Raw genomic sequence first — 12,202 nt, 5'->3', positions numbered from 1 at the left:
TGATCACCCGCGTCTCGCAAAAAAGAAGCGGCATGAAGGAGGAAGATACAGTCAAGCTGGTTAAGAGCCTCATAATCAGCCGGATTACGTACGCCCTCCCATATTACAACACAAACAAAGGCGAACGGGATCAGGCCGACGCCATCATAAGGAAAGCATTCAAAACAGCGCTTCACCTGCCGGCCAACACCTCGACAGAGAAGCTCCTGGCCCTCGGACTCCACAACGCGTTCGAGGAGCTCAGAGAAGCACAATTAGGGTCGCAGCTACTCAGACTCCAGCAGACTACCACGGGCAGAAAGCTCCTAAAAAAACTGGGGCACAAAGAAATTGAAAGGCAAGAACAAAGAACGGCAAACCTACCCGATGTGTATCGCAGCACCATCAAGGTAGGGTCTCTACCAAGAAACATGGACCCAAATTTACACACAGCCAGGCGGAACGCTAGGGCAAAATATGTGGAAAAATACCTAGCAACAGAAGCGAACACGGTATACACGGACGCCGCGGTGTATCCTCGAGAACGACGGGAAACACAACAAAGAGTTGTCGCGGCTGTAATAGACTCGGACTATAGGGAAATCGCTTGCGCGTCGGCACGGGATTGTACGGTAACCGAGGGAGAGGAAATGGCTGTTGCTCTAGCAGCTGTGGAGGGCTACCGCACAAATAGATCCCTTATAATTCTAACCGACTCCAAGGAAGCATGCCGAAACTACATTAATGGCAGAATCGGTCAAAAAGCGCTCCAAATCTTCCTCCGCGCTGGCCAACAGAATAAACGCATCAGACACACCATCTTTTGGGTACCTGGGCACACTGAGATTGAGGGCAACCAAAGGGTTGATAGGATCGCTCGCGAGCATGCAAACCGAGCGGACCTAAATAGAGATCCTGAGGATTTCATGACAGTGATCCCAACGTACTCTGACATACTAAATTACCATAGAGGGACGAGAATCAGATATCCCCCGCCCCACAATACACTCACTCAACAACAGGCAGTTTACTGGCGAAAGCTGCAGACAGGAACTTTCCCAAATTTACATATACTATGCAAAATGTTCCCAAGTCAATACAGGGACAAATGCCCGTGGTGTGGTGCAATACCCACACTTCATCACATCACATGGGAGTGCAATACGAATAAGGCATTCCCAAAAATAGAAAATCCGAGTGCGGAGCAGTGGGAGAGCGTGCTCTCCAGCGGCGACCCTAGCCTCCAACGGAAGCTGGTGGATCATGCCCGACGAGCAGCCACGCTCAGTGGTGCCCTGGAATAGGGGCGCCAACCATGCAGGCCGGAGATCTTCATCAACCAATAGAAGATCAAGACATCCGGCACGACCGCCGAATTACTCTTTCTAGAGTAATAAAGTTTACTTCCTCCTCCTTCCTCAGCGCGTGTTAAAGCCATTGCGATGCGTGAAGGCTCCAGCATGAAAGGGGATAAACCACGCTCCCGATCGCGCATATAGCTTCTTATCCATCTCGAAAATCGTACACGATTTGTGGCACGCATGTCGCCCGCGCCAACAAGGAGCACCAGTCTGAAAAACGTGGCCCGACATTTGTCCGGCAATGAAGCGCCCTGGTTTCGCGAAGTATAGGGGGCTAATGTATGCAGTATACTTACGTAACGTTATCTGCGCGGGCTCTGACACATATGCGTGGAAACGAAAGGCGCCGCTGCTGAAGGGATTTCGTGCCGAAGGTGCAGTTACCGAAATTCACGGCCACAATAGCGCTCATCTTGATGATGATGATTATGTTGCTCCTGATCTTTTGTCATGGCTCTCACCCACTAAGGGATATTGACCGAGAATCGGGAGGCAGGATCGAGGTAGTTCAATGAAATTCTTGGAAAACGATAACGCAAAGTAATAGAAATACGGAAAAGAGGAGACGTTCATCAAAGCAAGACAACCACGAACTTGGTCTTTCAACATTTTCGCGCCGGCGCTGATTTTCTGTATTTGTTCCTCGGTGAAGTGGCGCAACTCATCTCCGGGTGATCGGCCAAGAGCCGAGCGGTGAGAAAACAGCTATTACTTTCTTTTTTTCAGAAAATATAGTGAAATCAAACAAGTGTTTTGTAATATGAATGAATATGCCTACTGTTACATACATAAACGTTCAAATATCGAAGTATTACAGTAAAAATTATGTGACGATATGAAGTAGAAGAACAATTTTATCATGCAATTCTTTTTGTCTCGAGCAGAAAGTAGCCCGTAGTAAAAGTCAATCCGTGATGGTTTGTTTCTTTTTTCTAATTCGTGAGCATTTCTATGCCTATCCAACGAGGAAACCAGTCAGTCAGTCCGTCACGCAAGGCAACATCGCTTTCAAGATACACCCTAAGAACACCCTTTGACGTGCCCGTTCTGCCACACAACGATAATCGTCATCTGCCTTGATGCGTTTCCTTTCTTTAACGCTGCCAGCCCGGTACTTTCCAGTAACGAACGGCACGCAAGTTATCAGCATGATAGCATTTCGGCAATGCTATAATGCTGTGATGTGTGGTGCGCGACATGGTGCGGTGATCGGGACGGCCAGGAGCAGACGACAAGGTGTGCGCGCGCCGAAGAGCGTCGAAGAACGCCGAAGAGCGTCCGGCACGTGAACGCGTGGCGCAAGAAAAACAATTAAAAGAAGAAAAGCAAACCAATTAGGTAGAACCACGGGGCATCAGGCAGCCAATCGGAGAATGCCTAAATCGCCTCTGATCGCCTCTGAGCCCCCTCCCCTCGCCTACTGCGATTCGACCGCTGCTGCTCGCTCCCCATATCTTCCACCACTCTTTTCTATCCCTTCCCCCCTGTGCAGCGCGGTTGAGGTGTCCTCATGTGAGAGACAGTTACTGCGGTGCACTTTACCCTATGTTTTAAAGCGACAGCGTTAAGGAGCTCGTGTCGCAGAAAAGCCGGTGTCGTCGGCGTCGGCGTCCGCGGCGTTGGCCATGAGCGATAATTTCTCTTCTCTTTTAGAGCTTGGTGGCGCAACCCACCGCCCCGTTCCAAAGGGGATGCTCATAACATCCATCCATCCATCCATCCATCCAAACCCCAGCAGGCACTTCATGAATAAAAAACTTGCAAGATGGGCTGGGTGGGAATGGAACCAGGGTCTCCGGAGTGTGAGACGGAGACGCTACCACTGAGCCACGAGTTAAATGCTTCAAAGCGGTACAAAATCACCTCTAGTGAATGCGGTGTTGCCTTAGAAACGAGCTGTTTCTAAGGCTCAGGCGTGCGTCGCTTGCTCAGGCGCACATTTCGTTGCCGCGCCGAACGCTGCGTTGCTCGACGCTCACCGCGTCCGATGCGGGGCGCGTAGTCGCTGCGCCGTAGCCCATTGTCTTACACCCCTTAGCGGGTCGACGGGAACGCTGTCGCGTTCCACTCTTGAAAGCGACGCTTAAGCGTCCTCCAATTTTTTTCCTTCCCAAACAAGAATCTCTCTCTCTCTCGGCCAGAAAGAAGAAAAACCGTAGTGCGCTGGCAGAAAGAGGAGACGCAGAGGTAGACGCCGGGGAGACGCAGGGGAGACGCCAGGAGAGTTCCAGGAAGCGACGCCAGGAGGAGGTCAACCACCGGAGCGGGCGTTGAAGACGGGCCGTCGGCTTCCGGACCCGAGCCACCAGGACTTCACCCGACCGGGGCCTCCTGCTAACCTGTTCCTGTGCGTCGCCCGTCCACCCGAGCGTGCCGCCAGCTCCTCAAGGCCAGTGAGCTTCTGCGCCCGTGGGCAGGACGAGAACAGTCGGGCTTCGGGCCCGAGTTCTACGCCAGCTGCCCGGCCAGAACGCCGCCCCCGTCTTTCGTGCCGCCTGCTGCCCGAGGCCGGTGTTCGAGCTTCTGTGCCCGTGGGCAGGACAAGAGCAGTCGGGCTACGGGCCCGAGCTCTACACCCAGCTGCCCGGCCAGAACGCCGCCGCCCTCTGCTCGTGCCACCAAGCCGCCTGGTTTACTTCTCCGAGACAGAGCGGGCCAGCTCCCGTCGCCCGGTCAACCAACTTAGACCACGACCTTTGGTGAGACCGGCGCCACTCCTTTCACCAGCTTGTCGCAGCTTCGAGACTGTTATGTATCCCTGTCGTCGTGGCAATCCCGGACTCGCGTACTACTTAGCTCCATACTAGCCCCAAATGTGTGTCTTGATGTGTATTTGAGTGTTTCTTTTATGTTTGCTATTTTCTATTTATTTTTTAGCCTTCCTTAGTTCCATTAAACGTTTGTGTGTGTGTTCGAAACGAACGGCTTTGTCCTCAATTGGCTTCTCGGAGGCTCCGCCGAAGAGAACCATCAGAACCTTTTGAGTACACGAACCTTTGCCCCAATATTAGGGTCATCACACATGCTGATAACGTGCGTGCCGTTCTTTACTGGGAAGCACCGGGCTCGCGGCGTTAAAGAAAGCACACGCATCAAGGCAGATGACTATTATCGTTGTGTGGCAGAAGGGGCACTCGAAAGGGTGTAAACTCTTCTTACCCACGCGTCTCGCTCGAACTAAGCGGCGATAACACAGCGTACACGAAGCTATCAGCAGTCGGCGCACTCTGTTATCATCGCAGATCTCTTTCCAGACAAGGCCCGCGTGGCCGAGCCATATGCAGCCACCCCAACGGCGAGTGCACAGCGCACAGCCGCCGCAGTATGGTTGATCAGGGTTGATAATGGTCCAAAGCGGATGGATAAGGCGCTCAAGAGCAATAGCGGTTTTGATAATCGCAGCGTCATCAGCGCACCAGGCGCCATCACCTGCAGTAGTGCGCGTAGCTTCAGCGCTCTCGTTTATACTGGTCGGATCAAGTTTCGTAACTTTGGTAATGACACCGGGCTGCGTTGACATGAAGTGGCAGAATACTCGCGCATACATAGCGAATTCCCTAAGGAATTTCTGCGCGACTCTTTTTTCCGGTGGTCGCAGTGGAAAAATTCGCACTTACGAAAAAAATGAAGAGAAAAAATATTGCGAATCAAAAAATTTACGCGTGCATGTTTTTCGCGGTTTAAACTTACAACACGGAACACGAGTTATCATAGGAAACGGTTCGGAGAGATGAGGAGTGTTGTTGAGAGAGAAGCGAAGAAAAAGAAGAAAAAAATGGAGAACGTCGCTCGTGGCCCACGCTGTTCAGCGTAACGTGACAGCACAGAATCGTCTCGTAGCACGTTGGTTTCCGCGGGTAGCCGAATGCGACACCGTCGCAAGAATTAGAGCGGTCACACTCAAAAACGAGTGTGCCAACATGAAGCGGAGGGGAAAGAATGTCGGCGTAGGCCCTCAAGACGCAGATACTCCAGAGTGCTGAAACGACCTATAGCGACGTTCGCTACTGGCTCGGAAATCGCTCGGTTATCGAAAATAGTTTTTTTTTTCCTTTTTGCGTAAGCGCACCGCACATCTGTACGCGTTGTCCTCATCGATTTCGTCTCCACGGGGACAAAGCTATCCGAACTGGGCAAACGTGCTATGGTAGTCCGCCATATTGTTTGCGTTAAATACGGGCGATGGTACGGAGGGGGGCTACATTTGAGCCACTGGACGCAACGTGAGATAACAGTATTACTTCAGTAGAATGTCGGTTCTTGATACGGCTTAAGAGTCGATTAGTACTCAAGTTGCCAGTTTGGTTTGTGAATACGAAGTGGCGCTGTACGCCATAGACCCGTGTAAATCCGTGTAGCTCCGTATAGTCTCCACGTCGCTCTACAGTTACGCGCAAGAATGACCCTGCCGAAGAAGCTTCTCTGTGTAGCCAGAAAAAAAAAAAAATACATTCTGGCTACGCCGCGAGCTCAGACGCTTGAAGCCAGCGTTGCGCGCTACCGGAATAAAAACGGATGGTGAACGCGAACACTCCGTTCGCGTTCAATGCAATGAAACAGCCTTCAATAACCACTCACTCATTCCCGCTACACGCATGCGTCACCAGTTCCCATGCACGTTACACCAGCGGTCACCGTGTCGCCATAAAAAAAACTGCCATCTGTCAGAACCCTCGTTCTAACCGAACAATGCTTCACGTTACATCGTGCTCGAGTGACGTTGTCCATGGCTGCCGAAAATTTTCAGCTTGGAGAAAAACGAGTATAGGTGTGGTGACGTTGGTGCACTGCAAAAACATTTAACTTTGATCAATAAATCACGCGACAGGAATAACGCCCGAATTGATACCGCACGAGTGGAGCCCCCCACCCCCTTCCCGCCCCCACCTTATTTATGACCCACGAATATTTTTATTCGCTCTTTTATACTCCTCCCATTACCTTCCCCACTCAGGCTGATAAGCCATGCTTTCTTATAAGTGTGTTCATTGATTATTACATTAAATGACGCATTGCCACAAGGTTAGCACAAACAATTCATGGTGCGATACACACACACACACACCAAAGACAGAGCTATCAAACATAGTCAGGAAATATTAGGTCACCATTGTCGCAATGGGTTCGAGGAAGACCCGCGCGAAACAAGGCAGCGTGCAGCTTGCGCCGAAATCTAAAAGCGCTACGTAACGTAGAAAGCACAGGGGCCCACCACAATGCGCAGCTTCCATAGTATTGCATCGCTTTACTGTTGAGCAGCGCAACGAAAAAATATACACGATAATAATAAATGCTAAATGTCTAAATGCATAAAAATATTTATAGTAATGCCACAAGAACGCGATAATTAAAATTTAAACAAAATATAAACAGCCAAGGGCCCACAGCACACGCACTTCGGTGCTGCACGCGGTTCAACGCGGCAGTTGCCAGCTAAATCGCACGCCATGGCGCCGCATTTCGCGCAGCTGCATCTGCCTGTGAAGTCCCAGAGGACACGGCGGAATGACGTCACTCGCCGGCGGAGGGGACGGCACGGGCGGGGGCGACACGACGGCGGTCTCGGCTTCGGGCACCGCGGACAGCCGGCTTCCCGTCCACACGCCGGGCAGAGGCACCTGGTGTATGGGCACCCCGCCCTCGACCATGGTGGAGTTGAACGGTCCCTCCGACGGGGCCCCACGGTGACAGCCGGCGTCTTGCTCGACGACGAAGGAGGAGCAGCTTGCGCTTCCGTCAGCCACCGAGTCGACACGGTCTTCGTGATCGACGGCACAGCGCATGGTCTCGACCTCTTCGTCGAAGTACGAAGAGGGTGAACTTGAAGCCGTCGTCACGAGGACGGAGCTGCCGGAGGAGGACGTCCGAGATGCCCCACCGTCGCTAGCGTGAGGAGGCGGAGAACCATCCTGCTGTGGGTCCGTGCCCGCCACCGGGAGCCCGGTAGTGGCCGTGGAAGACGCCGCCGGCCCAATGTTCCGAGAACGACGCGCTGCAGGGACCGGAGAACACATGCCGGGTGCCAGGCGGCCGCGGAGCGCTCCCCGCCCACGTCCGCGGCTCCGCTTGGGTGCTTCGACGCCACGACGCCTCGGCGCCATACTTCTTGTTGACTTTGGTTTGATTCCCGGAGCAACTCAGACACGCGCACCTCCTTTCGTCGTCGTCTTTCACCGCAATGTGACTGCTTCGACCGTTGTCGGGTTATTAGGCGCAATGCTTGAATGTCCGCCTGGTGGCTTGATCTACCATCAGATAAAACGACGGAGACGCTGTAGCTCAACCGGCGTTCTTGTAGCTTTCTGTATTGTCATGCTTGCGCCGCGTGCTCGATCGCATGCGATAACAGCGGTGCGGCAGAGCCCGAGCTACGTCAAGGGCAATGATAGAGCCCCTCCGTCAGCTCACGCTCACGGTGGCAGTATACTATGGAGGCAATGAATTATAAATTAAATGCATCGCTACAGAAAAAATATGACCCATCGATGGACTTATCTGATAAGAGAAGGCATGCAGCGCGCCACTTCCCCACAGATGTTTTTCTAGAAAAAGCTACAAATTCGTGCAGAACTCATCCGCCATGACTATGCAAGTATGCGAATTATATATAGCAGCATGGGCGGTCTGTATGGGCACTCCAGCGCTCGTCTCTATAAGTTTCAAGACGTTCGACGATAAATTTGCTTCTGCAAACGGGCGCCTCCCATTCCGCGTCTTTCTGCTCTGTTGGGCGCTGCTAATATTTCCCGTATTTTTTGCGCTAACAAAAATCGTGTCATTCTGTGTCCGTTTCGGTATAGCTCGGCGTCCATGCTGCAGAGTCATGCTTTTATAGTGAAAGCTTTACTGGCCGCGAACTTGCGATTGCCGCGAACTTGCCGCGAACTCCGAGGAGCCACATGACGTCACAATGCGCGCCTCGCCACGGATACTTCTCTCTCTCTCTCTCTCCTTCTCTAGTCACTACTGCGCATACGCCACTAGTAGCACCGAGCCACAGGTGTTCCGCCGCTGCGCTGAGCCGCGCCTTTCCGGTCCGCCATTTGGTACGACGTCACAACACGTTCCTCGTCGTTGCGCTCGCCTCTGCTCGCATCGCTAGCTGCGTCGCTTGTCTGATAATATGTCGTAGGATTGAAAAGGAGAGTTCGCGTGCGCCGCAACCACAGTCGAGGCGGCAGTATGGACGGCGACAATACTGATAAGCAGGAGGAGGCCTGGAATCGACGTCGGAACGAGATGAAGAGGAAACGAATCGCCCAGGAAACAGACGAACAGCGCGCCGAACGACTGGCTAAACGCCACAACATAGCTGGACAACCAGACTAACCTGGACTTTCAATCAAGATTAACCAAGGCTAACCATGCTATGTCTTAGCTTTCGCTACGAATATCCTGGCATAGCCGAGCTAAGCCACTGCCAATTTTTGCTGTGAGCGCGCCTCGATATGCGACTTAATTCGGGGGCGCTGACGCTCCTCTTCAGTGGTGCGCATACATTCTTCGGGTGAGGCATTTCGCACTGCTGGACAACGTGGACGCAGCGCAGCAGATTTCAATCCGAACGCCGTTTTTCCTTTCACTCGCGGCGAGCTCGCTCCTAGCCGGACGATGACGGACAACTGTCCCATCGCCAAGTAGTCGGGTCGGCAGTGTGACGTCGCTCGTGATGACACGTGATTTCGAGAATTATTCGACATCTGCTATTTTGTGTGATCTGTTGCTTGAATCGACGAATTGAAATTTAGAATAATAAAATACACAAACAGAATGTCTGCGTGCTTTTGTTTTACTTCGCACCGAAGCAATAGAAATGTACTTGCGTTTCGTCTGCTTGTTCCCACGTTCGTGCAGTCAGTCACGTGGGCAGGTACCGAAACCTCCATTTCTCTTTCCGCGTTCCAGCACGGGATCATGATTTTGGCTTCTAGCGCGAAGTGAAACACGGACACAGAGAGGAGCAGACAGGACGAGCGCTATGAAGAGTCCTGTCTGCTCCTTTCTGTGTCCGTGTTTCACTTCGCGCTAGAAGCCAAAATCATGTTACCGTACCAACTCGCCCAACTGTCTATCCTTTTGCACGGGATCATGCTCTGCGACCCGCTTGGTCTGCCTCAGTATTCGTGTAGCACTAAATTATACCGCCAGCCATGTGTCCTTGTGCACAGCGCGCAAAATCGTGGGCTGCGCGAAACGATCACAACACCTCGATAGCAACGCCGTCAGCGCAGCGCCGAAAAAAAAAAGAAAAAAATTACCGACGATTACGTTACTTCCTAATGCGAAATTTGAGCGCAGCAAATAAGCTGTTTCACCTTTTCGATAGATTGAGGCAAAGAAATCGAGCAACACATGTATGCGCTATCACAGAATTTTTTTTTTATTTTTCACACGTATTCCTTTAACAAAGACTCCATTAACAGTTCTTGACAGTCATGAAGGAAGCTTTGTGGTCGGAGAAATAGACTGATATATGTTCGACTTGGTACACCAATGCTTGATTCTCAAAGACGAGATCTATACAAGTGCCTCGCGAGGTTGTCACAGCCGTGGGACGCGTTACGAGCGAGAGGAACGGTATGTTCTCCCGCATAAGTGTTAGGAAATTGCTGTCTGTCTTTATGTCAACATTAAAGTCCCCCACTACTAACATCGGTGTGGATCGATGGACGGTTAATGCGAGTTGCAGGAAGTGCACGACGTCTTTCGTGAGTGCGGTAGCGGACTCACGAAAGCGGTATCAGTCGGTCGCTGCTAGCGCTGGGGGGATGAAAGGGGGGCGGAGCTGGTTATGAGGCCGACGACAACGCGAAACCCAGGAACGGACGCCAAAGAGCCATTTGTGTAGCCAGCCCTCCTCCACAGTCTCTCCTCCTCCCTTCCATCATCCTCCCTCGCCCGGAGAGCCGACAGCGCGCATGCGCGGCGGCGGAGCAGCGGCGCATGCGCGGCGGCGGAGCGCGGCGGCGGAGGCGAGCTGGTTACGAGGCCGACGACAACGCCGACAACGCCGACGCCGACGACGACGACGACGACGACGACGCCGACGACGACGCGAAACCCAGGAACGGACGCCAAAGAGCTGCGCTCTAAAAAAAAGAAGGCGAGGCCTGTGACGTATGCGCAAGCGATCCTTGAAGTCCAGTGTGGGAGAACGCAGGGAAGGAATTTCGCTTGAGGGGGCTAGACGGGGCGAGTGGAGAGAGCGTCTCGCTATGCAGTGGAGCTCGCCTCCTAAAATGATGGGTTCGCGGCGCTGAAATATTTCTTTCTCAGCTATTAGTGAGCCGATTTGACATTTTTTTGTGGCAGAACGCTCCCTAGAGGACACGTAACAACTTACAGCGTATAACCATAATTTGTTATGGGTCCTGGTGAAGACGCAGGGACACGTGTACGTCATCGTCCGGCTTGGAGCACGGTCGCCGCGAGGGAAAGGGAAAACGGCGTTCGGATGGAAATTTCAGACCTTTCCGCGACGCGTAGCGATGTAATTCTTCGTAAACGTGATCGTCAGCGCACATTGTATGCTCTGCGCTTGTCAGCTGAAAATGGCCAGACTTGGTAAGGGGCCCTTCAAGAGGAAGCTTTAGCTCGGGTGCTCCTATCTAAATACATGTAAGAGAAGAATTCGTTTTTCTCGGCAACCACCGCGCCGAATTTGATGAGGTTTGTTGTATTTAAAGGACAAACTTAAAATCTAGTGACTGTCGGTTTCGAATTTTTGATTTGGGTCATCAAATATTAATTAAAATGTGTCAAATATCGAACATTTTCAGAAAACGAAACTATCAAGGTTACAACTCTGTAACTCCGGTGGAAAACACTTCTTAATGAAGAATAAAATGAAACATTCACTGTCAAAGAAACATATACAAGGTGTTTCGGCGAACACTTTCAATTAAAAAGAAATGCCTATGGCAGATAGCACAATTCTAGTCATCGAGCTGGTCTACTCGAAGAGGCGGACATTAATAGAAAAAGAAAAATGAAATGCAGAATAAGTGAATTTAAAGGAAATCACTAATTAATGTTCTAACTAGTTACTTTATGGCAGATATTTCAATTTACAAATTATAGCGGGTGACACTGCAAGGTACATCCACTTGAAAAGAATTGTGTGGATGACACCATATACGATATATGCGCCGTCAAACTTGTCATAAAAATGCACTCTCGTTCCACTTACTTTCTTAACAAAACGTCGTTTTAAGCATTGAGGCACAAAAGTAACCGCAAAGTTCGGGAATTAATATCTCGAAACTGTTATATCATTCTCAGAATTCGTTCCAAGTGGATCCGCCTTGCGAATTCTCTGGGTAGAATTGGTAAATTGCGATATGTGCCATAAGCTAATTAGCTTAAAACTTAATTAGTTAATTTTAATGTAGTCGATTGTGCATTTAAATTCTTGTGCAAGTAATTCTGCCTCTTCGAGTAGAACAGCTCATGGATTAGGATTATGCTATCGAGCGCAGGCAATTTTTTTAAACATTTTTTGAAGTGTTCGCTGAAACACCTGGTACACAAACTAAAACTGCATGCTGCGCGTTTTTTTTTTTAAATTTCATGTGCACAGTATTGAGGCCGCAGCGACCGAACACCGGTCGAACTCACGATCTCCGTGTTCGACAATAAAGTGCCGTACTTTGTTGCGGGTCCATTTCGTGCCGCATAGCCGTAGCTGTTCCAGCCTATCGAGCGTCGAAGTGCCCGCGGTAGAGGTGCGTAAATTGTGTCACGGAGCCCGCAAACAGCTTTTCTCGTTATCTCAGGTACCTTCGAACATATTTCACCAAGCACTTTGTGGGTGTGATTCAATTGGATGACTCGTCGGACGACACAACACACTAGTCGCGCTT

Source organism: Dermacentor albipictus, chromosome 2 (genome assembly GCF_038994185.2).
Source record: "Dermacentor albipictus isolate Rhodes 1998 colony chromosome 2, USDA_Dalb.pri_finalv2, whole genome shotgun sequence".
NCBI classification, from domain to species: domain Eukaryota; kingdom Metazoa; phylum Arthropoda; class Arachnida; order Ixodida; family Ixodidae; genus Dermacentor; species Dermacentor albipictus.
The sequence above is the reverse complement of the archived record's forward strand: the minus strand, read 5'-3'. Positions refer to the sequence as shown.